General features: G+C 52.2%; 1 protein-coding gene across 1 annotated transcript in view; it reads left to right on the top strand.

Moving 5' to 3' along the window:
- Positions 1-27,167, top strand: part of LOC308627589 (uncharacterized protein) — a gene marked incomplete at its 5' end in the record, with an annotated part of 129,931 nt that extends 102,764 nt beyond the window's left edge. The window contains one exon of the mRNA XM_081253893.1: positions 26,643-27,167. The remainder of the gene's footprint in view (positions 1-26,642) is intronic.
- Positions 27,168-27,545: the final 378 nt, after the last annotated feature.

Raw genomic sequence — 27,545 nt, 5'->3', positions numbered from 1 at the left:
CGGGTGGTCTGAGAGGGAAGCCCTCAAGGAACCTCCCATCCACTTCTCCTCTTTCCCTTCCCATCATGCTCCACGCCTGTGGGTCTGGACTGCCAGCCAGACTCTAGAATCCCTTCCCATCATGCTCCACGCCTGTGGGTCTGGACTCCAGCCAGACTCTAGAATCCCTTCCCAGTGTTCAGCTATGAGCCCAGGAACGGTGCACGATAGAAATGGGCAGGAGGAGGGCTCCTGAGTGGGAGGGACAGAGGCCAGAGACAACTGTCCCCAATCTGCCATTTTGCCAAGGGTCCTCTTGGGCCTGGGCAGTGCCCAGACACAGGGCAGGAGGCCAGAGGCCAGGAGCAGAGAGAGGCCCTTTAGTCAGGGCTTGGGCAGGGTGAGCCTCGGTGGCCGTTATAGGCCGTTGCTATCGTCCCTTATCTGGGCTCCTGGCTCTTACATCACGTCCCCAGCCACCCCTGGGGTCAGGGGGCCCCTGCCGCTCCCTCCCCAAACAGACCGTTACTGGGTTTCCGTTGTTTGGGGAGGGGGTAAGGAGCTGTCTGCTTAATTAATCATTTTAGGCCACCCTGGGAAACTCATTAAGCCACATCTCAGGGCTCGGAGAGCAACGCTGCTCTCAAAGTTGGAACTTTCTGGTCTGCCCCGTTGGGGTCCATTTTCCCTTCCACTCATGTACACACACGTGCGTGAGAGTGTGCCTGTGTGTGTGGGGAGGGGAGAGAGCGAGCCAGTGTGCCCTCCTATCCACGATTGTGTGTGTGTTTGCGTTTCCTAGATTCTGCAAGGAACTTCCCCTGATTCTTCGTAATTACCAGCCTAGAAGAAATTCAAGATGCTGAGAGCAAAGGTCAAACTCCACCTGTTTTCCCTGCACTTCATTTTCCGGCAGTTCCCACAATAGTACAGATAAGTAAAAGATTAAGGCAATCTTTTCTAATTAAAGTAATTAAAAAACGGTGATGATTGCACCTTTCATCCGAAAGGGAAAATATTTACTCATCCAAACTGCAGGCCCTTAAAAGCATTCAGGAGGTCTGCTTTGACAAACAGGTCCTCTTCCCCTCCCCCAGTCCATTCTCTCTCCTCCGGGACACACACACAAAGGCAGGTTTATTTAGCAAGAGGCAGCTTGACAGGGGCACCCTGAAAGCTGGGCAGGAGGATGGGAGCCTGAGGCAGGTTTTGAGCAAGTGGACACTGCAGCCTAGTCCCTGCCAGGCCCTGCAGGGATTTCTGGGGCTGTAGGGATTTTGATTTGACCAGTCGATGTTTCCTTCTCCTTCCCCCAGGGGCACCCACCCGAGGGTCCCCTGCCTCCCTCTGACAGCTTCACTCTCTTTTGGCCTCTTCCCTTTGAACTGGCTGGCATGGAGGGCTCAAATGGAAGACTGGATATAGCCTGTCCACCTGCCCATCGTCCCATCCTTTCAGCCAACACACGTATTAAGTTGCCTGTGTGCTCAACATCAGCGCCGATGGGGCTCTGTGGGGTGGGGGGGGTGGGGGGGGTGGCATAGCCCCTGCCCTCAAGAAGCTCAGTCTAGTAACCTTTTACGCAAACTGCCCTTGGCTTCCCCAGGAGAAATCAAACACTGAGTTTTTGAGGCAGTGTAATCACCCAGTTTCCTGGTGAGTGAGGTTTGAGGTCCCAAGTTGCAACTTTTCCCTACTTAAGGAGTTATGCCTGTGACACGTGGCAGTGGGGACTCTAGGTGCTGGAGTCTGTGGGGGACTGGGGGGTGTGAAGGGGCAGAGGTGTTGGCCGCCCAGTCCCATGACCTGATGACCTGGGCGTGACCCAGTCACTGCCCAATACACCCCTCCTCCTCACCTCCACTGCCAGGAGATGGGACATGCTTTGGAGCCGGTGCAGCTAGAGTTTAAAGCAGGCTTGATGGTATAATCCCACTTAGAGGCTGTCCCCCAATCCTCAGAATATGACATGAAGACAAATTCTGGGAGTTCTCCTGGAACATCAGGGCCCAGCTGTCCCCTGAGAAGGGCCTGGTGGCCTCTGCCCCTCCAAGAGGGGCTGGATGGTGTCCTCAGCATGACCCATAGCTCTCAGCTGTCTTCCCTGCAGAGGCATGGCCTCAAAGAGCCAGCATGGGCAGATCCGTTTCTGCAGGGAGCCTGCTGTCCAGGAGGGCTGGGCGAGGAAGGGGACGGCATCTGTGCGTGCGTGCACATGTGTGCGCTGTGTGTCCAACCTGTTTGTGGATAGTCTTATTTTGTACCCAGAATGTCTCACCAGAGACTGGGTCCAAGCCTACAGGGTTCCCCCTGTCCCACAAGCTCACTCAGTGTCAACCATTTTTGGACTCTGGCCTCTGGCAAAGCCACCTGAAAATCTCCCTCTTGGGCTTCCCTGGTGGTGCAGTGGTTGAGAATCTGCCTGCCAGTGCAGGGGACACGGGTTCGAGCCCTGGTCTGGGAAGATCCCACATGCCGCGGAGCAACTAGCCCCGTGAGCCACAACTACTGAGCCTGCGCATCTGGAGCCTGTGCTCCGCAACAAGAGAGGCCACGATAGTGAGAGGCCCACGCACTGCGATGAGGAGTGGCCCCCACTTGCCGCAACTAGAGAAAGCCCTCGCACAGAAATGAAGACCCAACACAGCCATAAATAAATAAATAAAAAAATTTTTAAAAAATTCACAGCTTAAAAAAAAAAAAAAAAGAAAATCTCCCTCTTTTCCGCATGGAATGACAGCTTTCATTTTACCACTCCTCTGCCTGGTCACCCTCAGCGGCTCCCCAGCTCTGGGGAAACAGATTTACCAACACACCTAAAGCAGAGGGTCCGAGTGGCCTACCTCACATCACAAGGGGCTTGAGTCAGGCCTGACCCCAACTGGACTCTTCTTGCTGGTCCCAAAGATCAGGGGAGCCCGTGAAGGCTGTGGGCTCTCAAGAGCACATGTGTGTCCACCACACAAAGATGCAAACAGTTGCAGGGATCCTGGGTGCCCCAGAGCCCAGGTTGGGAACTTTTGTCCCTCCCACAGGCCCAGCTGCTGGGTTTGTCTCCAGGCTACCCGCACCCTGTCCTCGTTTCAACCTGCAGTGCCAGCCCCTGGGCCCAGAGCCTGAGCTGGGCAGGTGGCTCCCAGTAGCCAGGCTCAGGCTGCCTCAGTCGGACTCACCCGGTGACTTGTGTTTGACCAACCTACACATTTGGTGATTAAGTTGCTCGGTGGAAACAGCCCCTGGGGAACTGGAATCCTTGTTGCAAAAATAAATTTTCCCTCTAGACCTAGTTTTTCTAATCTTGCTTTCTCTGCATTCTTTTTTTTTTTTTTTTTTTTGTCTTCTGTCTTTCTAGTATCCCAACCCATTTTATCTTCTTCCTTTCCTCCCACTGAGACCCAAACAAACCTCCTGGTAAATAAACTCTCAGGCCACACTCTTAAAGAGACAGTGCCTGCTTATTGCCAGCTGGTTGCTCATTCCTGCTCACTCTGTGAGAGCCCCAGGTGTGATGGTCTGGGGGTGTCGAGGGGTCACAACGGGACACTCACAGGATGAAGTTGACTTTAAGTGGTTTACCAAAAAAGTGTCCTAGGAGATGCCTCTCCTTTCCCACACCTCGCTGGAGGACACAGACCAGGAGGAAATAGCTTGGGGTTTCGCAGTAGCAGAGGTCTCCCTGATCCCTGCCTTGAGGTACTGGTGAGGTATGACCATGAGACTACTATTTTCTTTTGTCTATATGATCTGAAAAGGATTCCTTCCTTTTCAAGTGTGATTTTTAAAAAATGTATATTTTCATCTCAAACCTCCCACCCACCACCACCAAGCGAACACATCTCTGAAGTGATCACATCAGTTGAAGGGAAAATACGATCAGGGGGACAAATCTAGTTTGCACACAACCTGCCTGGAACTTGGCTACTTTGTGACTTGAGGAGGCCGTGGTCTTAAATTGTGTCATTTGTGTATTGCTGGTTTGGTGCCATGGACTCACTGCGGGACAGGGGTGAGGTTACGTGCGTGTACGTGTGCTTGTGTGTGCACGAGTCTGCACGGGTGCCGGATGGCTGCCTTGAGGGTCTCTGCCCTGAACAGGGGTCTCCTCAGCACGGGGGATGTGGACAAGCTGAGGACACTTGTCATTTCCCACCTGAGTTGTCTGGACTGGGAAGAGGGCAGCTCTTGGAGGAAGGTGCTGTGCTGTTTCCATCCCCCAAGTGGCCCCGGGCCAGGGAGGAAGGTGTCCACTCCAGGACCAGTGCAGCAGGCTTGGAGGGGCTGAGAGTCTGCGTTTGTAACAGCTTCCTGGCCAGGCTGAGCTGTTAGTCCCGGCCCACGTCTGAGTAGCAGGCCCAGAGAGGCGGCAGTGGGCCTGCAGGGCTCCCCACGCCCTTTCCTTGTCCCCTGCATTGAGGACTGGCCTCCACCCGGCACTGGCGCTGCCATCAAGGCCCAACTCCTGACACTCCTGAACCATAGGCCTCTGTGGAACAAACAAAACCTAACTAAGGTGGCTTTTCCCCTTTAAGAGAATACATTCCTCAGCAGGACAGTTGCCCCCAGGGCTCTCTCCCACTCCCACTTGGAAGCCAGGCAGAAAAATTGCCTGATGGGCAGGATTACGGGATTAGTCAACTTTCCCAAAACAGGCCCAGAGCCTCTGGGTCCGAAATGAGTTTTGTTCTGAGCCTTGGCCTGTGATTAGTGACAGATGTGTCAGTCGGGCCCACCCTCCTCCCTCTCCCAGCCTTGCCTCTTCCTTGAGTGCTAGTAACTCACGGTGTCACCTTAATCACAGGCCCCAGAAATTTGGAGGAAATGTGTTTCAGTGGAAATGGGCCCTATGGTTCAGTGGCCCAGGGCCCAAGGAGGAAGATATTACTGACTGGACCAAGGGTCTGGCTTTGCCAACCTCTCTGCATCCTCACCAGAGAGCAGCCCCATCACCTGCCCCACGCCACCAATCCCCCCACCCCGACATTTTTCCTGTACTAGAGAGGCCGAGGGGGCCTATTAGGCCATGATAGTCTGTAGCCTGTCCAGCTCCTGTCTCAGATTCCTGTCCCTGCTCACTGTGCCCTCTGTTTCTGGGCCCAGCTCCCAGGGTTCCCCTAGAGTCCAGGCTGGGCCCCGGCCCTCCTGGGTCTACCCTTCAATCTCAATCAGTCTGTGAGCTGGCCTGCACCAGTCCCAGAGCTGGTGTTTCCCAGGAATCCAGCTCCTGAAGACCACTCAGCTAAGGCCACCATGCTGGGACAGTCAGATGTCTGAGGATGTCCCTGTGGACAGATCTAGGGCTTGGATCTAAGCCAGGAAGGGAGGCCTCTTAATACCCTTCATGGGCCTAGAGGCCTTGTTTGCATTTAGAAGTTCCTTGCAGAGAAAGCATATACCCACAGCTGGTGTCTCTATAGCAGGGTGCTCTCCTTGGAGTTATTTTCTGAGTGAAGGCTGGTGGCAAGGAAATAAAATTTGTTTCTGACCATAATGCCTGGGATCCCCAGAGCTAGCACAGCCCTCCTTTTAGCTCTTGGCCTCCTCCAACTCTCCTGATGGAGCTGACTTGATAGTCTGTCTGGAAATGAGATTCTGCTGCCCTGTGACAGCCACAGGGGCTGAACTTGGTTCCTCTGGGCTATTATATCTCAGGCCACACCCAGAATCCAGAGTCCTGAGCCCAGGCCAGTTCCCAGAGCACAGCAGGACCAAGGTCTGAGTTCCCGCAGAGCCCAGAGCTCTGGTGATGCCAACTTCAGACTAGGCTGGAGCTGGGGACAAGGCTGAGTGCTCAGTCTCTCTCAAGAGAAGGGCTGGTCCTTCTTTCAAGGGTATAACATAACCTGGGAGGTAAATACTTCTTCTGGGTAAAAGAAAACAGCTCATTAGATATTAGAGCTGGACAGAAATGTATAGATCTCCCAACTTTAGCTCGCATCAGAGTCACCTAGAAGGCTTGTTAAAACACAGATTTCTGGGGACTTCCCTGCTGGCATAGTGGTTGGGAGCCCACCTGCTGATGCAGGGGACACGGGTTTGAGCCCTGGTCCGGGAGGATCCCGCATGCCGCGGGGCAGCTGGGCCCGTGCACCACGGCTGCTGAGCCTGCGCTCTGGAGCCCGCGAGCCACAATTACTGAGCCCGCATGCCTCAACTGCTGGGGCCCGCACACCTGGAGCCCATGCTCCGCAACAAGAGAAGCCGCCACAGTGAGAGGCCCGCGCACCGCAACAGAGAGTAGCCCCGGCTCACCGCAGCTAGAGAAAGCCCGCGTGCAGCAACGAAGACCCAACGCAGCCATGAATAAATAAATGAATAAATTTTAAAAAACAAAGCAAAAAAACCCCACACAGATTTCTGGGCCCTGCCTGAGAGGTTCTGATTCATAGGGGTGAGGTCTGAGGATCTGTATTTCTAACAAGTTCTCAAGTGATGATTGTGCTGAAGGGGACACACTTTGAGAACCATGGTACTAGCCCTCCTCTCCCATTTTATGGATGTAGAAACCAAGACCTAGTGGGACAAAGCATCTTGAGCAAGATCAGCAGGGGGTGATGGTGCAGCTGGGAGGGCAGGATTCTCACCTCCCTGTCAGCGGACGTTCTACTGCCCAGTCCTGCCTCATGTCCTTACGCGCAGGGTCACACAGCTGGTAGCCAGCCCTCCCTGCTGGCGACCACGGCCCACTGGTCACTGTTTAGTGCTGGTGGTGACTTAGAAAATGGGTTTGTGCCCGTGGCACCCAGTTGGTGCTGGAAATGGAAGTGGCATGTTTTGGCACGTCCTGGCCTCCAGGCTGAAAACTGTTTGTTTGGACAGTTAGTAACACGACTTCAGCAGAACCGCAAAATCAGACGGAAACCTTTATCTTGGGTGGCATGCTCTTGGTTTCCGCTCCTGCCCTTGCAGGCTTGCAGAGGGGGGCCACATTGGACACGTGCATCTGGGTGATTCCAGGGGCTCTGGCCTCCGCTCTGGAGAGATCAGTCAAGGGTGTCAGGAGCAAGCCTCCTTGGTCGCGCTTTGTGCTGAGTTTGGGATGGCAATGGGGGTGTTAGGAGGGGACCCGAGCTCTTTAATCAGGGATGCTAGGGCCTTTGGGGTCGCTTGAAGTGTGGTTGGGGTTTTTTCTGCAACTGGCCGTGGGACTCGGTATCTGCTAGGCCATCTTCCGCCACCCCCAGAGATCATTATCTCCACTTATCTCCTCATCCTCCTCCAGCCAAGAAAGCTCACATCACCCATCCCCACTCCGGGACACCAGGGGGCCCTTGGTGCTGGCAGCATTCGGTCCCCCTTTAGTCCCCGCCCCTCTGGGCGTTCCTGGGCCTCTACCATGGTGAGGGGCTCATGGGTAGGTAAGTCAGGTGTCTGCTTATAAACCTCCTTGAAGTTTAAGCTTCTCCCCAAACAAAACCCAAACCTCAGCCTCCCCCAGTGGCTCTGAGAGGAGCCAGCCCACCTCAGCCATAGCAGGTCACGGTTGGCCACTGTGTTGAGACACAGTCTCATAACTGGGTGCTTGGGGGCTCTGTGCGGGGTGGTCATGACAGCCTCCCTCCCCAAGCCGCCCTCCCTCATTCACTGCCCGCTACGGCAGCAGTGCAGGCCTGCCCTGCTCTCAAACCCTCCAGGGCCCTACCTGGAGCCCACCGGGTCCCTGCAAACACTGATAGAACTTGCCTCTAGAACCTCAGCTTTTAAAATCCTACATCTTATTCTGTTTCTAAATGATTCACGTTTGTCAATCTCATCTCTTTATCTGCACATTGTAAAACCTTCTTGGGGCAGGAACTGGGTTTCCTGCCCATCACAAGCCCTGGTCACCACCCACTTTGCTCCCACGACCCACCTGGGGTCTGGGTTGGGGCTGATGAGTGATTTTGGCCTTCACCACGGTGGCTAAGGACCCTTGTCCCAGGTTGTCTGTGTGAGGGCTGGCAGGTGAGGGCACTGGAACACATCTAACCTTTCTTTATCTGCCTCATCAGCTATCTTGGGATGCAGCCCCCCCACACACACACTGGGGATGGGTGCAAGGGCGGAGGGCTGGGAGGCAGGAGGGTGATGTCTCCCTTCGGGAAGCGCCTTTCCGCACTCTGCCCGGCGTGGATTCCAGCGAAGGGGGTGGAGGGCGGGCATCTCGATGGAAACAGTCGAATCCCCAATCTGTTTCTTCATCCTGGCTCCAATCCCAATTTTCAAAAAAAAGAGAACAGCAAAGAAAAGAAGCTTGCCTGGGGCTGAGCCAAGGGTGGGGGAAGTCAGCAGTCCAGGGAGGTGAACGTCAGGCAAGAGCGTGAAGAAGTCTGCGTTGTTTTGAAACTGGTCACTTGCTTCCATATTCGTATAGACTGGTAGAGACAACATGGCCGGGGAAATGGGATTTTAATGAGAGAGGAGAGAAGAAACAGCAAAGCACAATGTAAACCTGGGGAGGATACTTTGGGCTGCCCGTTAGCCTGCAAGGCCAGCGGCTTAAGGAGTTGAGGGCGCCCCTCCCGTCCTGCCCCGGTCCCTCCAAAGCCTGCTGGCCCGGCCCGCCTGCCTCCGCCTCCACCTGGGCAGCCTGGAGGTTTGGACTGTGAACAGGTGCTTTCCCCTGGGCTGGGCCCTCACTACACCCCATTTCCTGGAAGGGAGGCCTGCCTGAGAATGGGCTCAGAGGTAAGCGGGGGAGGGACGGGGGAATGTGGGCTCTTCCTCTGGGAAGGAGACGGATGTAAGCAGTGGGGAGATGGCTCAGCGGTCCCTGTGCTGGGATCCCACCCTCAGGAGCCCCCGTCCCCCCGTCATGCTCTGGGGAGAGAGGCCTGGCTCTGAGGGCTGTCCGGCCTCCTTTAGACGCAGTGCTGCTCCCCGCAGAGCCCGGCCCACACGCTAATATTCCGGGCAGGCTTGACTCTACCAGAGGTGTGAACAGGCCTGGGTGTGGGGACCAGAATGAGGCACACTCATGGACAAGTTGGAATTTGTTTGTGAACAGTAAATTGCCCCAGTCCCTGAGGCCATTTTCCATCATAAATCTGAACAACTGGACTCTGCAGAGCCCCAGTGCTGGAGCCATTTCCAGGGCAACAGGAAGGCTTGCGGGAGCTCTAACAGGGCTGGGCCTGCAGGAAGCGGAAGCCTGGCCCGCAGGGGAGGCCATAGCTCTGGGCCACCTCCCGCCTTCCTACCCCCACCCTGCTTGGCACCAAGGGTCCTGCCTTCCTCCTGGAGAGCCTGTTCTGGGCGTCGAGGGCACGCGCTTTCCTGACTATCCTCAGACCACTGAGCTGGCTGCTTCTCCTCTCCTCTGCCTCATTCTGCTGCCTCTCGCCAGGTTCTAGACAAGCGTCTCTGTCCTGGGGTACTGTCTGTGCCTACAGCTTCAGGAATCACGCTCTGTGGATGACCTCAGAGCTGTGTCTCCAGTCCTGACTTCTTTTTTTTTTTTTTTTTTTTGCGGTACGCGGGCCTCTCACTGTTGTGGCCTCCCCCGTTGTGGAGCACAGGCTCCAGACGCGCAGGCTTAGCGGCCATGGCTCACGGGCGCAGCCGCTCCGCAGCATGTGGGATCTTCCCGGACCGGGGCACGAACCCGTGTCCCCTGCATCGGCAGGTGGACTCTCAACCACCGTGCCACCAGGGAAGCCCGACTTCTTTTTTTAAATTAATTAATAAATAAACTAATTAATTAATTTATTTATTGGCTGTGCGCAGGCTTTCTCTAGCTGCATCGAGCAGGGGTTACTCTTCGTTGTGGTGCGTGGGCTTCTCATTGCAGTGGCTTCTCTTGTTGTGGAGCATGGGCTCTAGGCACGCGGGCTTCCATAGTTGTGGCGTGCGGGCTCAGTAGTTGTGGCTCACAGGCTCTAGAGTGCAGGCTCCGTAGTTGCGGCGCACGGGCTTAGTTGCTCCGTGGCATGTGGCATCTTCCCATACCAGGACTCGAACCCGTGTTCCCTGCATTGGCAGGCAAATTCTTAACCACTGCGCCCTCAGGGAAGCCCTCCAGTCCTGACTTCTCTTCCATGTCTGCCTGTAAGATTCTCCACAAGGGTGTCCCACAGGCACCTCAAACTCGTGCTGTCTAACCCGAATTCATCCTCCCCTTGTCCCCCACCCCACCCCACCAGTGGGCCCAGAACCTCTCTGGAATTGCCTTTGGCACCTCCCTCTCCCTGGTCTCCCAGGTGGCCCCAAGTCCTGCTTCTAGACCCCAGAGGTCACGTCTCCATCGTCCCTTCTCCATCCCTCTCAGAATCCCATGGACTGGATCATTTTTTGTAAGAGCCTCCTGAAAGTCTTCCAGTCGTGTAGCTCCCGGGCAGTCATCCCCAAGCCGGGCCCAGAGTGTGTTACTTCCCAATGTCAACACTCTTGATGGCTCCCCAGTACCTCTAGAATACCCTCAAAAATCTTTAGCATAGATTCACAGTCCCCACCTTGAATCAACTCCCAGCCCCACTTCCTCCCCTGGTTGCCCACTCTTGCTTATTAGAACCCATGTGGTGCAACTCTTCCAGATTTCCTGAGTCAGCCTTGCTCTTACTGACTCCGTGATGTGGCTCCCGCGTGCCTCCGGCTTGGCATGGACAGTGCTGCCTCTGCCGATCACAGTCCTACCCTTTGTTTAAGACCCAGCCTAGGCACCAAACACCCAAACCCAAAAGGTAGAACAAGGAAGCTAGAGCCAGACTGACCGTGTACAGGACCCAGTTCTACTACTTTTATTGTTTGAGCTTTTGGTTACTTAACCCTTCTGTGCCTTGGTTTACTCATCTGTAAAATGAGGATAATAATAATAATAGTAACACCTGCCTCACTGGGTATTTGAAGAGTAAGTGAGGGCTTCCCTGGTGGCGCAGTTGTTGAGAGTCCGCCTGCCGATGCAGGGGACACGGGTTCGTGCCCCAGTCCGGGAAGATCCCACATGCCGCGGAGCGGCTGGGCCTGTGAGCCATGGCCGCTGAGCCTGTGCGTCCGGAGCCTGTGCTCCGCAACGGGAGAGGCCACAGCAGTGAGAGGCCCATGTACCACAAAACAAAAAAAACAAAAACAAAACAAAACAAAAAAAAGAGTAAGTGAGACTGTGTAACGTGGAACAGTGTCTGGCACGTGGTCAGCACTTTATGAGTCAACGATAATAACCCAGATTATGAAGCCTCCTCTGATCCCCCAGGGCCAAATCTCCATACTTCCATAGCATTTTGGTTGACACTGCTGGTAGCACTCACCACACTTGCCTGGTTATGGAGTTAGAATTCTTTGATGACAATTGGGAAATTGTCAGAAATCCACTGGAACAAACAAGGAGATTTTTATCACAAGCATATGGTGGGTCTTATAGCACCCAACGGCAGGAATGCTGTGGCACCTCAGAGGGCCCTGGCATTGGCAGCTGGAAATATTGCTTGGGCAACATTCTCTCTGAGAACATCCACTTAAGTGTTTTCTTTATAGACTGTAGCCTTGAAGAGCTGGCTGAAATCTTCTGCCCACTGCCCTGGAGGGCACATGCCACTGTCCAATACAGCAAGATAGAATCTCTCTCTTGGTCCCAGTTCAGGAACTCTGACCAGCCTCTCTTGGATAAGGGCAGGGAAGGGGTCATGTGATACCGGATTATTGCTGGGGGTGCCCCACTGTGGGAGAGGGGATGAATTTATGGGGATCCGTACCACAGACTGCAGTTGGTCCCTGTCTTTCTTAGTAAAAGAACTCCCAGTTTTTGCTGCCCTGAATGATGACTACATTTCCCTGCCTCCCTTGTGGTTGGATATAGCCATATGACTAAGATCTGGCCAAAATGTCATTAAAGGGCAGGGAATGCCCTTCTTAGCTTCTTCCTAGTAGCTGGACTCTGGAGCCAGACTGAGTTGAAATCCTAGCCCTGACATCTAGGGGCCTGACCTTGGGCAAGTTACTTAAACCCTTTTGTGCCACAGTTTTCTTAGCAGTAAACAGGAGTAAAAATAATACTGCTGTAATAGGGCTGGGGTGAGGAGTCCATGAATTGAAATTTGAAGCGTGATTAGAATGGTTCCTAGCACATAGTATGTGCTCTGCAAGTGTGGCTCTGGTGAGGAAGATGGTGAGGAAGATGAAGAATGGGATGAGCAGGCTGGAGCTTGAATGTCATGTCGGATGATGGGGTAGAGCCGTATGTTGAGGGTGGCCTGGACCCTAACATTTGTTGAGCCACAAACACCAGCCCAGACTGCTTGCCTCCTGACTTTAATTATAGCAAAGAAAAATAAATGTTCACCTTCGTTAAGCCACCATCATTTGGGGTTTTCAGTTACTTGCAGCCTAACCCAATCCTAAATGATACGGGACCTTGTAAGTTCAGCATACAGCCCTGTTCACTGTGTCATGCCTTGAGATCATGTCTTATTGTGCCTACTTAAGTTGTACATTCCTTCAAGACAGGGTAGCTCTCCACACTATCTTTGTGTCTTTATACTCTTTATAAAATCCTGCTCATCGCAGGTATTCAGTAAGTAAGAAGTGAATAAATGGGAGAATGATGCTAAAAATTGTTGTCCTGGTTGGGTAGACTCTGTCTTTGTTTGAAACACCCAAAGGATTCTTTGTATTGGTTGGTTGCAGAAAATCTGTGAGAATATTAAGAGCAACATTTATCCAGCATAATGCCTGCTGTTCCACATACTTCGAGTGCATTATATATTTTAACCTTCATGGCAACCCTGTGAAATAAGTACTCTTCTCAGCCTCATGCTGCAAATGAGGAAACTTGGCTTCAGAGAGATGGAGGTCAAGGTCTTAGATCCAGCCAGGAGAGCCAGGACTCAGACTCAGGCAGCCTGACTCCAGAGCCCAGGAACTTAACAATTTTGCTATGAAACGTTCTCAGGGCTTTTGTCCTATGAGCCCTTTGGAAAGGAGATTGAGATCACACAGAAGCTGTTCAGGACAACAAGAACACATCGCTTCAGAGAGACCTTGCTTCTCTTTACACTTCGAGATTTGGTTGGAGGGCTGAGCTTCATAGAGACTGAAAGGAGAAAGTCGGGGTTTTCTTGAGTCAGTGAGGTGGAGATCCCCACCGACCCTGCCCCCTGGACCAACCCAATCTCTCTCCCTTCCGTACTGCCATAGCGTTTTTGTGGACATGACTAGCCGCTGGTCCAACTGGCCAACTGGTGGCAAAACAGTGGCAGCGTTTGTCTTTATTCCGTTCCTATCTGCCTGTTATTTGATTGTCACCATCTGATGTCCTGTTAGGGATTTCACATGTTATCTCAGCAAGGAAAGCTTCATTTTGAAAGATGAAAATAAAGAATGAAAAACTTAGTCGTCCCTCCCCCCGTCTGCCCCCAGATGAAAATTTCACGGTGAGAGTTTAGTCCACAGAGATTCGGGGGCTGGAAAACTTCCTGCAGCCCCTCAAATCACTACTGTCAACTTCTTCTCCTGTTCCTTCCCTTCCTCTTCCTCCTTCTCCTCCTCTTTTTTTATTTTTATTTTTTAAACCATTTTGCATCCCCTTTTCTTCTTCCCACCCCCAGAGCCTGCATGTCCTTCAAGGCCCACTTCCAGTCCCCTTGTCCAGGAGGCCTTCTCTACCTATTCCCATGCACAGTTGGCCATCCCCGTCACCCTGGCCATCCCTGTCACCGGCCATCCTGGCTGAGGGTTCTGTGGCTCCTGCAGTCTAGGCTGCACGCTTTAGTGCCCCTTCCTATACTGGGCCAGTCCTCCAAAGGTTGCTTACAAAGTCTTCGATTTTGTTAAACTGTTTGCTCTCAGAGCACCAAGGCCACATGGAGCTGCCCTGGATGCTGTTGCAAGAATTTCTACTTTAGGAAGTCGCTTTTTTTTTTCTTTGCCATGCCACATAGCATGCGGGATCTTAGTCCCCACCGCCCACCCTGACCAGGGATTGAACCTGTGCCCCCTGCAGTGAAAGCCTGGATTCTTGAGCACTTGACCTTCAGGGAAGTCCCTGGAAAGTCGCTTTAAAGTGACCTCTTAAGGCTCTTTCTGCGCTGAGACTTGAAGTTTTTCTCCTTTTCCTCTCATTTCCCCCGTGGTGCCTGCTTCAGTGTTGGGGAACAGATAGGTGCTTAGGAAGGGTTTATTGAGCTGCTAAGGCTTCCTCTTTCTGGAACCAAGAGTGAACGTCCCTGGAGGCAATGGTGGGAAAGTTCTCCTGTTTTCAAAGATCTCCCAACAAGGAGGCCTGTCCAAGGCAGTGCACTTTCAGGGTTTGGGGATCAGTGCTTTTTTGAGGCCACCGTGCTACCTGATCTTGGTTGTGCTGCAATGGACGCTCTGGCGCCCCCTCTGGTCTGGCTGGCCTTTCCGCTCCTCTGGGTCCAGTCTCTGGGCCTATCTTCTGGCCTGGGCTGGAAACCACAGCGGCCCTTCCTGAAATGACTCAACATCCCACTTGGACTCGGCTCCAGCTCCTCCCCCGGCTCCAGGCGGCCAGTCCCTAAGGACCAGGCCAGGACCACAGAGGTCCCAGCTTTTCTCAGAAAGATCTTGCTGCTGATCAGGGACAGCCATGCCAGAGATTCTGCAAAATGCAAATGCAAGCACTTTCAAGCCGTGGGCTTCGTGTTTCTGTCCCCACGGCCTCATTCCACCAAACTCCATGTTGCCTAGATGGAGTAAGTTCATCTCAGACTGGAGCACATGTTTCCCCTCTGACTCGCCCCAGGAACCTGCTTGGCATGGGGCTGCTTGGGTTGGGACCTGGGTAGAGCATCCTGCCCTGCTGGAGCTTGGACCCTGACCCCAGCACCCCTGAAAAACCTGGTCCCTTAGGGAACCCACTCTAGACAAAGCCGAGGAGGTGTTTGGATCTGGGTTTGAGTTTGCAGTGTGACCTGGTGTTCGAAGACCCTTTTGGTGCCCTAGGTGATGGTACCCATGTTCACAGCACACAGCTCAGGACCTTCCTGCCTGCCTCTCTCCCTCCCCAGCACTCTAGCCACAGGGTGGAATGAATGGAGGGGTGACTGAAGACACAGGTGGAAACAATGACCCTTCCTTCACATTTGCTTGAGACCCCAAGGCCTTTGCATCTTGCCATACCTGAGTTATTCCTCCCTTAGCATGTTGAATCCACTGCCTGGAATGGCCTCACGCCCTTGCCTGGTCCACATCCTCCCTGTACTTTAGGGTGTGGCTCAGTCCTGCCGTCACCACCTCCCTTCCCTGCCCAGCAGTCCTCGGGGACCTCTTTTTCTCCTTTGAACTCTTAACTCTTGACATCTGCATCTCTCTCGTGTGACATTAATCCACATTCAACATTGTGACATTGTTCATTGTCTCATGCATCATCTATGCAGTGTTTTGTGTGTTTATTTTCCATCCACTTTCCACACATTTTAAACCAGCTCTTCCCAATAGAAATATAATGTGAGCTGCATACGTAATTTAAGAATTTCAGTGCTTTTTTGTACATTAACGAAGTACAAAGAAACAGGCAAAATTAGTATTTTATTTAACTCAGTATATCAAAAATACATGAAACCAATATACAAATTATTAATGAGGTATTTTACATTTGGGGGTACAAAGTCTTCAAAATCTGGAATGTATTTTACACTTATAGCACATGTCAGTTTGGCTGCTAAATTTTCATAGAAAACTCTTGATCTGCATTTAGATTTAATCATGACCTCTCCTTTTCTTACAAATATGACAGATATTGGACCAGAGCTTCTCCTTAGTGTTTCCGAGATGGAACCATACAATCAAGGGGATTCTGGGAATTGTAGTTCCCAGCCTCTCTCAGTGCCACAGAGGAGACCTAAGGTGGGGTGGTAGTGATGCTGAGCTGACTGCAGATGATCTGCCTATTATTCCATTAGCTCCTAGGAGTAAGTAGGAGGACTTGCCAGATGGGAGGGGCAGCAGAAGCAGAGCACAGACAGGGAGAGAAGGCAGTAGGTAGAGCAGGGACCCTGAATAAACCAAGAGGAGAGGAGTCTCTGGTGGTGGTAGGGGAAGCAGAGGAGGAGGAGGATGGAGGGAGGAGAATGGTGGGGCCCCTAAATTGTTCTGGGCATTCAGATGCCCCAGTGTCATGAGGTGGCCAGGACTATATCTCGATAACACCCATGGGGGGGAGGGGGGAGGGTGCTCACCGTTGTCCCTCCCCCTGACTCTAGGTGCTAAGGTTTGCTGGAACAAGGTGGTTGCTCCTAAGGTCTCAGATACTCTCTGAACTTAAAGGCCATAGGAGGGACTTCCCTGGTGGCACAGTGGTTAAGAATCCACCTGCCAATGCAGGGCACACAGGTTTGAGCCCTGGTCTGGGAAGATCCCACGTGCCGCGGAGCAACTAAGCCCGTGCACCGCAACTACTGAGGCTGTGCTCTAGAGGTCGCGAGCCACAACTACTGATTATTCGTGCCACAACTACTGAGGCCTGCGTGCCTAGAGCCCATGTTCTGCAACAAGAGAAGCCACCACAATGAGAAGCCCGCAAACTGTGACGAGGAGTAGCCCCCGCTCGCCGCAACTAGAGAAGGCCGGTGTGCAGCAACAAAGACCCAACGCAGCCAAATAAATAAATAGGTGAATAAACAAATAAATAACAATTTAGAAAAACTATTTAAAAAAAAAAAGGCCATAGGAGTCCTACCTCCTCCAGGAAGACTTCCCAGTCCACTCTCCCTTCAGCCTGAGCCCTCTGCTTTGACACTTGCTCACACATGCACTGTCATGGCTTGCTTGCTGTTCTGCGTGTGCTGTGTCCCCCATGCAGCCCTTTGGCATCAGAGGCCCAAGCTATCTCAAAATCCCACACACTCCTGGAAGGTGCTCCATATATCTGGGCTGGACTGAGCTGTGGCAGAAGCCAGAAGGAAAGGTCCGTGGATATCAGCAGAGTCACCTAGGCTGCTCCGCGCCGATGGGCAAGGCTATGGAAGGAGGGACAGAAGTCCATCTAGAGCCACTTCCCTTCATCCCCCAAGGCAGCCAACCCAACTGAGGGAACTGGAGGAGCAAACCTTGCTGAAGGAAATCAGAGATCAACTGCACTGAATCCTCAGGCTGTTGAAAGGAGCAATGCAAACAAAACATGGTGTGTGTGTGTTGGGGCCAGCGGGGAGCAGGGAGTGGGCTCCTGGTTGCCATGACACTAAGGGCACTGGGCCACACCCACCAAGGCTGGGCCAAAGCCTGGGTGAGGTTCTGAGAGGGAAAGTGGGTTAAACAGCCAGGTCCTCCCCTGGAGAGGAGAGGCCCTCCACAGCACTGAGACAGTTGCCTAGTAATGAGGAGACCCCCAGTTGGTGTCCAACTGAGGACACCAGCTTCTGACCAGGGGACGAGTCACTTACCTCTCTTTCTAGATGTTAACTCTAGAGATTGGAGCCACCCATGACCCTCTCTGTGCCTTCTCAAGGACTTTAGGGCTGGGCTACCTGTATGCGCTAGGGCTCATCTAGTCCATCGCCATCATCTTACAAATGAGGACACCAAAGTGAATGCAAGGTCAGGTTTGAGGTAGGACCTAGTGTCCTGGCTTCTCCCAATGGCTTTTCCTTCTTCCTTGGGTCCTTCTTACTGGTCTCACCTCATGTATTGTCTCATCCTCTCTCAGGACTGGAATCTTTTTTTCTGATCTTTCGTCTCTGAAGAGATAGCACTGCCCATATTTTAGCAGTGTCAGAGCAAGCACGGAGTGCCTGGTGCATCTGAGGACCTCATGAATGGTTAGTGAGGTCACATCTAGTGAGCAGGAGGGAAGCACGCACGGGACAGCAAATCAGACCCTGTGGGCCTGTTGAGCCATCCAAACACCCAAAGTCAGACCGTGGTGTTTGAAGCAATGAAGTAGGGTTGATTGGACAAGTCTTGTCCCTGGATTCTGTCCCCCACCCCGCAACCACCCAGACTATGTGCCTGCAATTCAGGTGTCTGGCACCAGATGGCAGTGTTGCTCTGTTATGAATTTTAGACAACCCTCTCCTCTGAGAAAAGTTTTAAATTTCATTCATTCATTCATTCAGCAGATATTTACTAAGTACGTACAATATGCCAAGCACTTTTAGGTACTTGGGATACAGCAGTGAACTAAACACAGAAATTTGTGCCCTCTTGGAGCTTATATTCTCATGCAGGGGGATGGTGAATGAATGAGAAAAACACTTGGTATATCAGGTGATAATGGGTGCTATGGAGAAAAATAAAGCAGAGAAGGGGGAAAAGAAGGACTTGGATGGGGGGATGTAGTGAAGTTAAAGTGGAGGTCAGAGTTATAAGATCTTAGAAACTCTGCTGGGAAAGGCTATGGAGGCTTTAGGCAGGGGGTAAATCATAGAAGCAAAAAATGCTTGCATAGCATTTTAAAGGGGGTTATATTTGACAGATGGGGAGACTGAGGCTCAGAGAAGGAGAGTGACCTGCCCAGGGTGAAAAATCTGGAGGGCACAGGCTGGCAGCCTTCAGTTCCAGGCCCAGCTCACCCTTCCCTCCTGCCCCACCTCCTCCCAAACCCCACCTTGGTCCTGTGAGGGGCCCTCTCTCAATTTGGCAGAGACTATGAACTCACCAAATTCTGTGTACGTTTCTTCCTGAGCACATTTTCCAGCCTCTTTTGCAATTAGTATGTGCAGTTACCAAGTTCTGGCCAATGGATATCCGGCCAGAGTGATGTATACTAATTCCAGGCCTAACCCCTAAAAACTTCCTGTAGGTACTTCTGTGCACTCCCCTTTTCCCCATCTGTGCAACTAGAACTCTAGAGGACTCTAGAGCCCTGGAGGATGAGGAAGGCAATAAAACAGGGGTCCCTAGATGACTGCATGAAGAGCACCTCAACACCCTGCTTTGGACTGTGATGTGAGTGAGTCTGGTGTGTTAAATCATTGAGATTTGGAGGTTGTTTGTTACAGCAGCTAACTCACCCTAATTGATACACTCACCATGACTGAACCTAACTGAATACATGTCCCACCAGCTTCAACTCCCAACACTATGTGTAGGGGATGCCTGCTGTTTCCGTCTGCCTGCGCAGCACCATTCTCTCTTTTCTTGGTCATAGCTCCCATTTTTATTAGAGGAGCCACCCCTCTTCTTGGTGAAGCTATTTCTTATGGGGCCTCTTCACCACCACCCAGAGGGGGGCGTGTGATCCAGGGGCCATTGGCGTACACCATCCTCTTGGCCAAGTGATTGGTTCAGGGGTAGATACATAATGCAATCAGTCTCACTTAAGATTCAGGCTTTGGATGCTGGAAGGAGAGTCTCTCCTCCACTGAGATCCTGAGTGTTGAGGAGGTACTGACTGATGAGAGCCTGAGGCTGCTGGAGCCATTGCCCAAGGACACAAGAAGAAGCTGTTGGCAGAATGAAGCCAACACATTGAGGAAAGTAGACCAAAGGCCCAGAGACAAGATCCAACTCTGCATCATTCCAGTCTTCGCAGAAGCCAGGCCTGCCTTCAGTTTTCCCAGTTGCAAGAGCCAATGACCTTTTTTAAAAAATTGATTCCGTTTGAATTTCTGTCACTTAGCACTGAAAGAGTTCTGATTAATAAGTAATTATTGATCCAGTATGTATTGAGACCTACAGCTCATGTTGTGAGCCAGAGACTGGGGGTAAATGGTGAGCAAATTAGACACGAGCTGCTAGGACCTCCTGTCCCCATACACAGATATATTTGGCAGGTGGGCCTGATGCCAGCGTAAAGTAGGAGAACAACCTGTCGAGAAATGGGGTGTCATTTTTCTACTTTTTAGGTTGCTGGCTTATCAGGATAGAAGAGGGAGTGTGTGCCTTTTCCTTTACACTTCTGGAAAGCCCAGCTTTTGAGTTCTTGAGGTTTGAGCTTTCCTTATCAGCCTGAGGGAAGTAACAGTCTTTGGTCTGTGTTTCCGGCCAAATGGAGAAGTTACCAGGCTGGGGTGGGCTGCCCTGTGATTTGGAGGGCCTGTGCCCATCAGGTGGTTAAACGGGGAATCTGTCGGTAGGGCCAGGAGAGGGGGCTGGCCTTTGGGGAGTGTGGGCCTTCTTGGACTGCAGAAGAGAAGAGTTGGAGGTTCTGTGGGGTGTGAACACCAGAGATCGGCCCCCAAGAATTGCTGGATGGGAGAGGGGCTGTTCTGTGCCTGCGAGAACTGGACCCCAGGTGCTGAGGCTCAGGGACCTTGAGAAAGGTCTCCAGGCCAAGTCTGCCCCAGAATCAAGGTACCTCCTCTGCACGGACCATGTGGGCGACGGCAGGGACAACCATGGATTGAAGATTAAGCCCCCGCCATCAATCTTCATGGGCCAGGCATAGCCTGGGGTCCTTCGATAACTTTTTTCATCAAGTACCTATCATCATGACAAATGCAGGTTTTAGCAAGATGTAACCTACTTGGGGAAATTTTTAAATGCAACGCTTCTTGCACTGTAAATTTTGTGGCGAGATTAACCTCTATATTTAATTACAAATTGTTACAAATTATGAAGGGAAATTATGGGGCTCCATGAATCCGTTTAACTGAATTTCATCAATTCCGTGGGAGTAAATGATATTTTTTACCGAATGAGGGAGTTGCTTTAGGAAACCTCCTTAGGTGCAGTTTAGTCTTACGGTTAAATGGAGTTCGGGGACTCTCACAGTTCTTGGAATTTATTTTCTATCAAGACAAATTATAACAATCGCTTATTATGTGCAAGAGCTTCAGGCCCTCTTGATCCTCATCGCTCAGTATCTCAGAGGTAGAGAAACTCTCTCTGGCATCCATAAAGAAATCTTAAGCAAAACCCTGATTGGTATCACTGGGTTGTGTCCATCCCCGAACCAATCAATTTGTCAAGAGGACTGTGTACTTGGAATAGCCAGCCTAGATGATCTTATTCAATTCTCACAACAACCTTCTAAGGTAAATATCATTATCTCCATTTTACAGATGAGCAAACTGATGTGGAAACAGGTTAATTTACTTGTCCAAAGTTGTGGAGGACATTATTATTGCCCACCAGCACCTGGTTCCCCTCTCCTTCCCGGAACGTGGGAGGATGGTGCTTTCCAGCCCTCTTGAAGTTAAGTGAAGTCATGTGACTTTCATGTGAATGGACCTGATATGGGTCACTTCCCAGTGGCAGCACTGAATCGCTTGTGCTTGACCCCCAATTTTCTCCCCTCTCCACAGTGGTCGAAGAAGGCCGTGTCAATCTGGAGGGGCACCACAGGGTCTTCACATGGAGGGCAGCTGCACAGAGCCACCTAGACATGTAGCAAGGCTTTGTGTCAGTGAGCAGACCTTTCTTGTTTTAAGATTTGGGGGTTATTTGTTCCTGCAGCATAACTTAGCCTATCCTGACTGATGTAAACATCACTCAGCTAATAAGCAGCAGAACTAGAATTTGAACCAAAACGTGTCAGGCCCCAAAGCCTGTGTTCATAGCTATTCCTCTAAATTTCCACCATTCTTTGGGAGGTATTTTTGCAAAATTTGCACTTCTCCTAACTCTAGTGTTCTGTGTAATCTCTGTGAGTTTTGATCTCCAAGGGATGCAGCTTTCTCCCTCAGCTTTCATATACTTCCTGCGTAGCCATGTTTCTCCTCGTTCTCATCAATTGAAATTTGGCAAAAAACAAGGGACTTGCCTTCAGAAGCAGCTGGCACACCTAACTTGGGTATGAGTGGCTCTTCTCTCCCGCTGTCCTCCAGCCAGTCTCTGCCCCTCACTGTGATCCCCATCTGGGAGCCCGATTCCTGCTGGAGACTCTTTGGAGGAGGATCCAGTTGGGAGCCCAGGGTTATTGCCAGTGTCGTGCCAGGGAAGGAAAAGCCTAGAGACCAGGCAGGTTGTTGCTGCGCCATCCGCTGGGGAGGAATGGAAGGTAAGACAGCCTCGGGAGTGACAGGGAATCCAAGAGTCTCTGAGATGCTAAGAAGTTGGGGAACTGAAACCTGAACGGGGAAGCCCAGAGGCGCCCCCAGCAGTGGTTTGATGTCATTGGTCTGCAGCGCAGGCTTGAATGTATACATTACACATTACCCAGATGATTACCACACAACGGACAGGTTCTTGCCACCCTGGGCTGGGCACACAGTGAGGCCAATACAGACTTGTGGACTGTCTGTGACAAGACTCAGACCTCCCTTCTTCTCCTGGAATCATCCGTACAATTGGCCCTGCGACTGCTTAGTTGGAGTTGAGCCTGTTCACTCACTGTTGTTTCAGAGGAAGATGAATAGCCCCCCTAGGGGAGAGGATGCCCCTACAGCCCCAGGGGTGACAAGTTGGGGGACAGAGCAGGGGTCTGGGAGGTTGTGAGCCCTCCTAACAACAGGGAGGACATTCATGGCCATTGTGTCTGATCTTCAGCTACCCTCTAAACACCACGCTAATTGACCACCCAAACGCCATTCTCAACTTCTTCCCGCCCCCCCTCCCCCGCCCTCTTCCAACCTTAGAGGCTGAAAAAGTGACACTTTCCCAGCCTCTTTGGGGGCATGAAATGGTCACATAACCCAGTTCTGGCTAACAAGACGTAAGAAAAATTTGCCGGGAGTTGTGGGGAATGGCAATGGAAAAGCTTCTGAGAAAGATTTTTCATCCTTGATCAAATAAGAAAAGCACATGAAGAGAGCTCTTTCCACTTTGACCATCACCCTACATCTGACTTTGGAGGAAGTCTTAAGATGTGATATCTGGAGCTGTGGCAGCCGTCTTGCAACTGTAAGGGAGAATATAGAGAGAATTTGGACCCTGATCCAGAGCGCTGGCATCTTGAAGTTGCAAAGCCAGCTTGATAACTGCCTACCTCTAGACTTCTTAGTAGGCAACTCTCTTATGGTTGAAGTCCCTGTTAGTCAGTTTCTATTACTTGCAGAAAAACACACAGGCTCTGTTATAGACATTACCCTTAGGGTACAGATGAGACCTGGAGAGGTTAAGGACTTGCCTGAGGTGTCCTGATGTGAAAGGACATGTCCTCTCACGGGTGGGGCCTCTGGAACAGCAGGAGAGGAGTAGGGAGCCACTGAAAGTTTCTGAGCACGAGGGAAGGGGTAGTTGGAGGAGGCACAGGGAAGGTTTGGGGGGACTTTGACCAGAAAGCACACATGCAAACTCGCAGGTGGAACAACAAAGGGTAGCCGCCTTCCAGCAGGGACTTCCTTATGGCTGTCTCCAGAGAGCCTGCAGGAAGGAAGGAAAGGCAGTGGCTGGGATTCAACATAGACTAAAAGGACCTAAATTTAGATCAGATATTCAGGGCGAGGCTAGGAAATCCACTTGCAATTCTCTCTCTCTCTCTCTCTGCAACGCTTTGGCCTACAGAGCACATCCAGCTACACTTTCTTATATGACCCTCCAGCAGTCCTTCATGGTCGGCAGGGCTGAGAACTGTCATTTACAGATGAGGCCACAGCAGCACAAAACCACACGGTGGAGGACGGCCAGAACCCTGGTCTCAGCCATCTTTCTGGGAGTGGAAAACAAGTAGCCCAGATTTGTAGCATTTGCTGATTTCCATGGTGTAAATGCTCCGTGGCTGATTTTGCCAACCTTTAAACAACTTTCTTGCAGAATTACTGGCATTTAACAATCGGCTCTTGGAGCCCATAGGAGCCTGCTCCAGGACACCCCTGCTTTAGACGCCGCCCACCACGGCCCCCCGCCCCCGGCCCCCCATCCTGACTTAGTTCAGGCCCGCAGGCCCCTCCGGCCTTCTGCTGGCAGGTCTGTCCCTCTCCCACCCCGACCCTGGTTGTGGGCTTTCAGCTCGTGGCCCCCCACCTTGATGCTGCATGTGTGTTCCTACCCTCATCCCTGGTTCGCCACCTCTGCTTTCCCTTAACCCTGACCCCAGATTCCTGCCCCTGGCCTCTGCTGGTAACGGGCTGGATGGCTTGTTGTAGGACCCATTCCCTCCTACCTTGGCCACAGCTGCTCCGTGTCCCTGGCAGCCTGTCTGGATGGGCCCCGGGGCCTCGTATGGGACATAACATTCCACCCCATGATGTGGGACTGGGGTGTCTGGATAGTTGCAGATGAAGAGGCCCAGGGATCTCACTCTGAATTTCTTTCATTTTCCAAATGTCACACTCTTCCCTCGCAGTGCTCTGAGACCCCCTTAAAGCCTGGATTCCCCTCCTGTCTTCCTGAGGGCAACCCTCTCCCATGCCCTCCTTCGCTGACTCTCTCTCCCTCACTGAGTGAAGGAACACGTCTCAACTTGACCCACAGCCCCTCTGGCTCTCCGGGACCTCTGTCCTTTCCAACCCTCCCCTTCGGATCCACCCATCTGGTGTCTGCGTCTGCTGTCCTGTGTCCAAAACCTACTCTTCCATGCTCCCTCCCTGCCTTTATTAAGGTCTTATCACTGTTTCATGACCCAGATCCTAACCATCATTACTGAGGTTTCCACCAAACCTGCCACCTCCCAACCCACCCCTGAAGTCCCACTGCATTTCCAGCTGAGCTCTTCAGCACGCTTGAGCATCACTTCCTCCAGGAAGCCTTCCCTGATCTCCCCCCCCCCCCTGCATCCTGAGTAAACCTTGATTGTAACTCTTCTCTCATTGTGATATAGCCATTTATTTGGGGGTCTCTCCCATTAGGCCATAGTTTTTTTTGGAGGACAAACTATGTCACTCTGCCTTGAAGCCTAACACAGCGCCTGGCACGAGGTAGGTACTTCATAAACATGGTTTACTTTGATGATGCCTGGGGTTAATGGTCATTTCTCTTGCAGCACGCTAAAAGCACTTCCTGTTGGAGTGCCTCTCAGCTCCTCCACTAGAGTGGAAGTCTCTTGAGGCCATGAACCTGTCCTGTTCCTCAGGGCCCTTCCCAGTATGTAGCTTCAGGCAGCTTCCTGATGCTGAGGCATCATAGCTACTTGGAGGAGGGTGGGCAGAATCAGGTGTGTGTCCCATATGTCTTCAGGTGCAACTGACTGTTGACTGAGGCATCTCAAGAAGCAATTAAGTTGAAGATAGCTTTTAGTTACATGCTTGCAAGTCCTCACCCTGATTACGAAGACCCCTGGAGGGGCAGGGGGCTGTGAGTTCTGCACGGAAGCTGGTGGCAGGAGCAAAGGCAGGAGGGCTGGGAGCCAGGCAAGCTGGTTCCCGAATGGCCCATCCAATCCCAGAGAGGCCAGAGGAACCTTTGAATGTGTCTGAGGGGCTGGGGATCGCTGATGAGGGTGGGGCAAGCCCTCCCCTCCACCCCTTGGCCAGCCTCCTTAGCAGGGAACATGGACTCTGGCTCCCAGCTGGAACCCCACGAGGAGAAATGTTCTTTTGGTTTTCCTGTTGGAATCCCACGAGCAGGAATGTTCTCGTGGTTTTCCTGTTGGAATTCCATGAAAAATGCTTTCATTCTCTCATCCTTGTGCTCCTGAAGTTTCAGGGGCATGGGGTCCGGAGGGATTCCCAAGCCCGGCCCCTCCCAGGCTTTGCCTGCGGGCTCTGGGTATCTAACTAGTATGGAAACCTCCTGGACGAGGAGCTCTTTGGCCACAGACAATGCTGTTGCTGCAATTTCTGAGCTAAGCTCTGGTAATTTCTGTTCTGCTTCTATAAACGGGGTCCCCTGGAAGGTGGGCAGCCCTAGTCTGGGGTGATGAGGTAGGATGTGGTGATGCTGAGATGGAGCCACACTGACTGGGTCTGGATCCAAGCTACTTAGTGGCTGGCTGTAAACATACCTGAAAGTCTCTGAGCCTCAGTTTCCTCATCTGAATGGTAATCCAGTCTATGGCATTAGAACGGTTGTGAGGGTGTGATAAATGAGATGACTCCCCCCGTCTCCTTTCACCGAGCCCAGGACCAGGCAACACAAGCCGCACCCTTGGTGAGGTCCAGCCACTCTGTGCTGTTGCTGGGCAGAATCTCTCTTTTTCCTTGGCAGTGTCTCCTCCATCTCACGACTCCATTCCCAGGACCCCTTCCTACTCCCAACAGCTCTGGCCAGCTGTCAAGGGTCATGTGCAGGTGCCCATGAGCCCTACCCCTGGCCCCACCCACCTGCAGCCACCTCCCCTGCAATTTTTGGCAGGATGAGGGGCCTCTTTTGGACCACGGATGTTTGAGGAAAGAGGCCAAGGGCTGAGGCCAGAGCAAAACGTGTCCAGCTGGCATGTCAACTTTACTGAGGCTCAGCTCCTGGTACAATGGCTCAGTGATTCCCCCATTGGGTGCCTCCCATCCCTGCCCTCCTCCTCCTCAGCATCATCATCCCAGCCTCTTTCTCAGGGCACTTGTGTATTCACTCTCTGTCTGAATCGCTATGAAACCCTAGTTAGGTGGGTGAGGCATAAATCACCTTCCTCGTTTAGGGAAGAAACTGAAGCTCAGACAGAGTAATACCAGTAGGTTACGCTTTTGTTAGTTCAAAACATTTTGCAATAGGTAATTCGCTCACATGGTTGACGGATCAGAGCTGTGTGAAGATGTGTACCGTCAAAAGCCCTGCTCCCACCCCATCCCCTTTCACCTTCCCAACACAAGGTAACCCCATTTGCTAGTTTCTTAGGTATCCTTCCAGAATATCCTTCTGTAAATCCAAGCAAATAGGGCATGTGGTCTGATTTCCCCACCCCCTGCCCAGATGGTAGCATCCCACACACCATGCCTTCCACTCAACATCCGTCTTGACAATCTCTCCCTGTCAGTTCCTGGGTGTCTCTTCTGTTCCTTTACCATCACTGACCACCTGCATTGAGTATTTGCTGCTGCCAGGTGCTGTGCTGAAGGATCCATGGGGATATCGTCACATCAACCTAAATGCCTGGGGCGCTCTTATCATCCCCCTTTACAGATGAGAAAATTGAGGTGTGGAGAGTTAACCTAGTCCAGGGGACACGCCATCTGGTTCCAGAAACAGAGCTCTCATCCGCCGTGCAGCCTCAAGGTTCTGGAAGGACCCACCTCTTGATTTTACCCACCTCCCAGTGAGTGGTTTGAGTGCAAACACCCAGCTGTGCTGAAAGCCACAGTCTTTAGGCTGCCAACTAACACACACCCAGTTGCTCTCTTTCCCCACCCACGAAAGGAATGGGTCAGAATGTTATGTAAGTGGTTAGACATGTGCCATTGTCTCACCGAACCCCCAACATGTAAAAATTATTATTCCCATTTTCTGGAGGAGGAAAATAAAGCTCTGAGAGGGTGAGCGACTTTTTTAAAGGGATTACGACTCAGGACTCAGGTCTCCAGACTTCCTCCTGGCAGCCCGCACCGTCTGACTCCCCTTCCTCTACCTGCCTCCTGGGACAGGGCAGTGCTGCTGCTGGGGTCCCTCTCTGGGAGGGAGGTGAGGGCTGCACCTGCGTCCCCAAGGGGCAGCTGTGGAGGCAGAGCCGGCTCTGGGTCAGCTCAGGTGGGTGGTGGGAGGGGCTTCTTGAAGGTTATAAAGAGGGACGAAGATCTGTCCCCTCCCCAGAGCTGGGCTTCCTGGGACAGGAGGACCAGACTCCTTAGAGTGACGCCAGGGCAGCTAAAGTGGCTGCTGGGAGCCCTTTTCCACAAAGAATTGGCTTCTCTGATCAGCCAGGATGATGGACTCTGCTTGGTTTCTTGATCCTCCCAAATGCACTGGGTGGGGGTGGGGGGGTTGGGGGTAGGCCCTGAGTCGCCTGCTGG

Source organism: Mesoplodon bidens (assembly GCF_964165515.1).
Source record: "Mesoplodon bidens genome assembly, chromosome: 14".
Taxonomy (NCBI): Eukaryota; Metazoa; Chordata; class Mammalia; order Artiodactyla; family Ziphiidae; genus Mesoplodon; species Mesoplodon bidens.
This window is presented reverse-complemented; position numbering and strand designations above follow the sequence as displayed.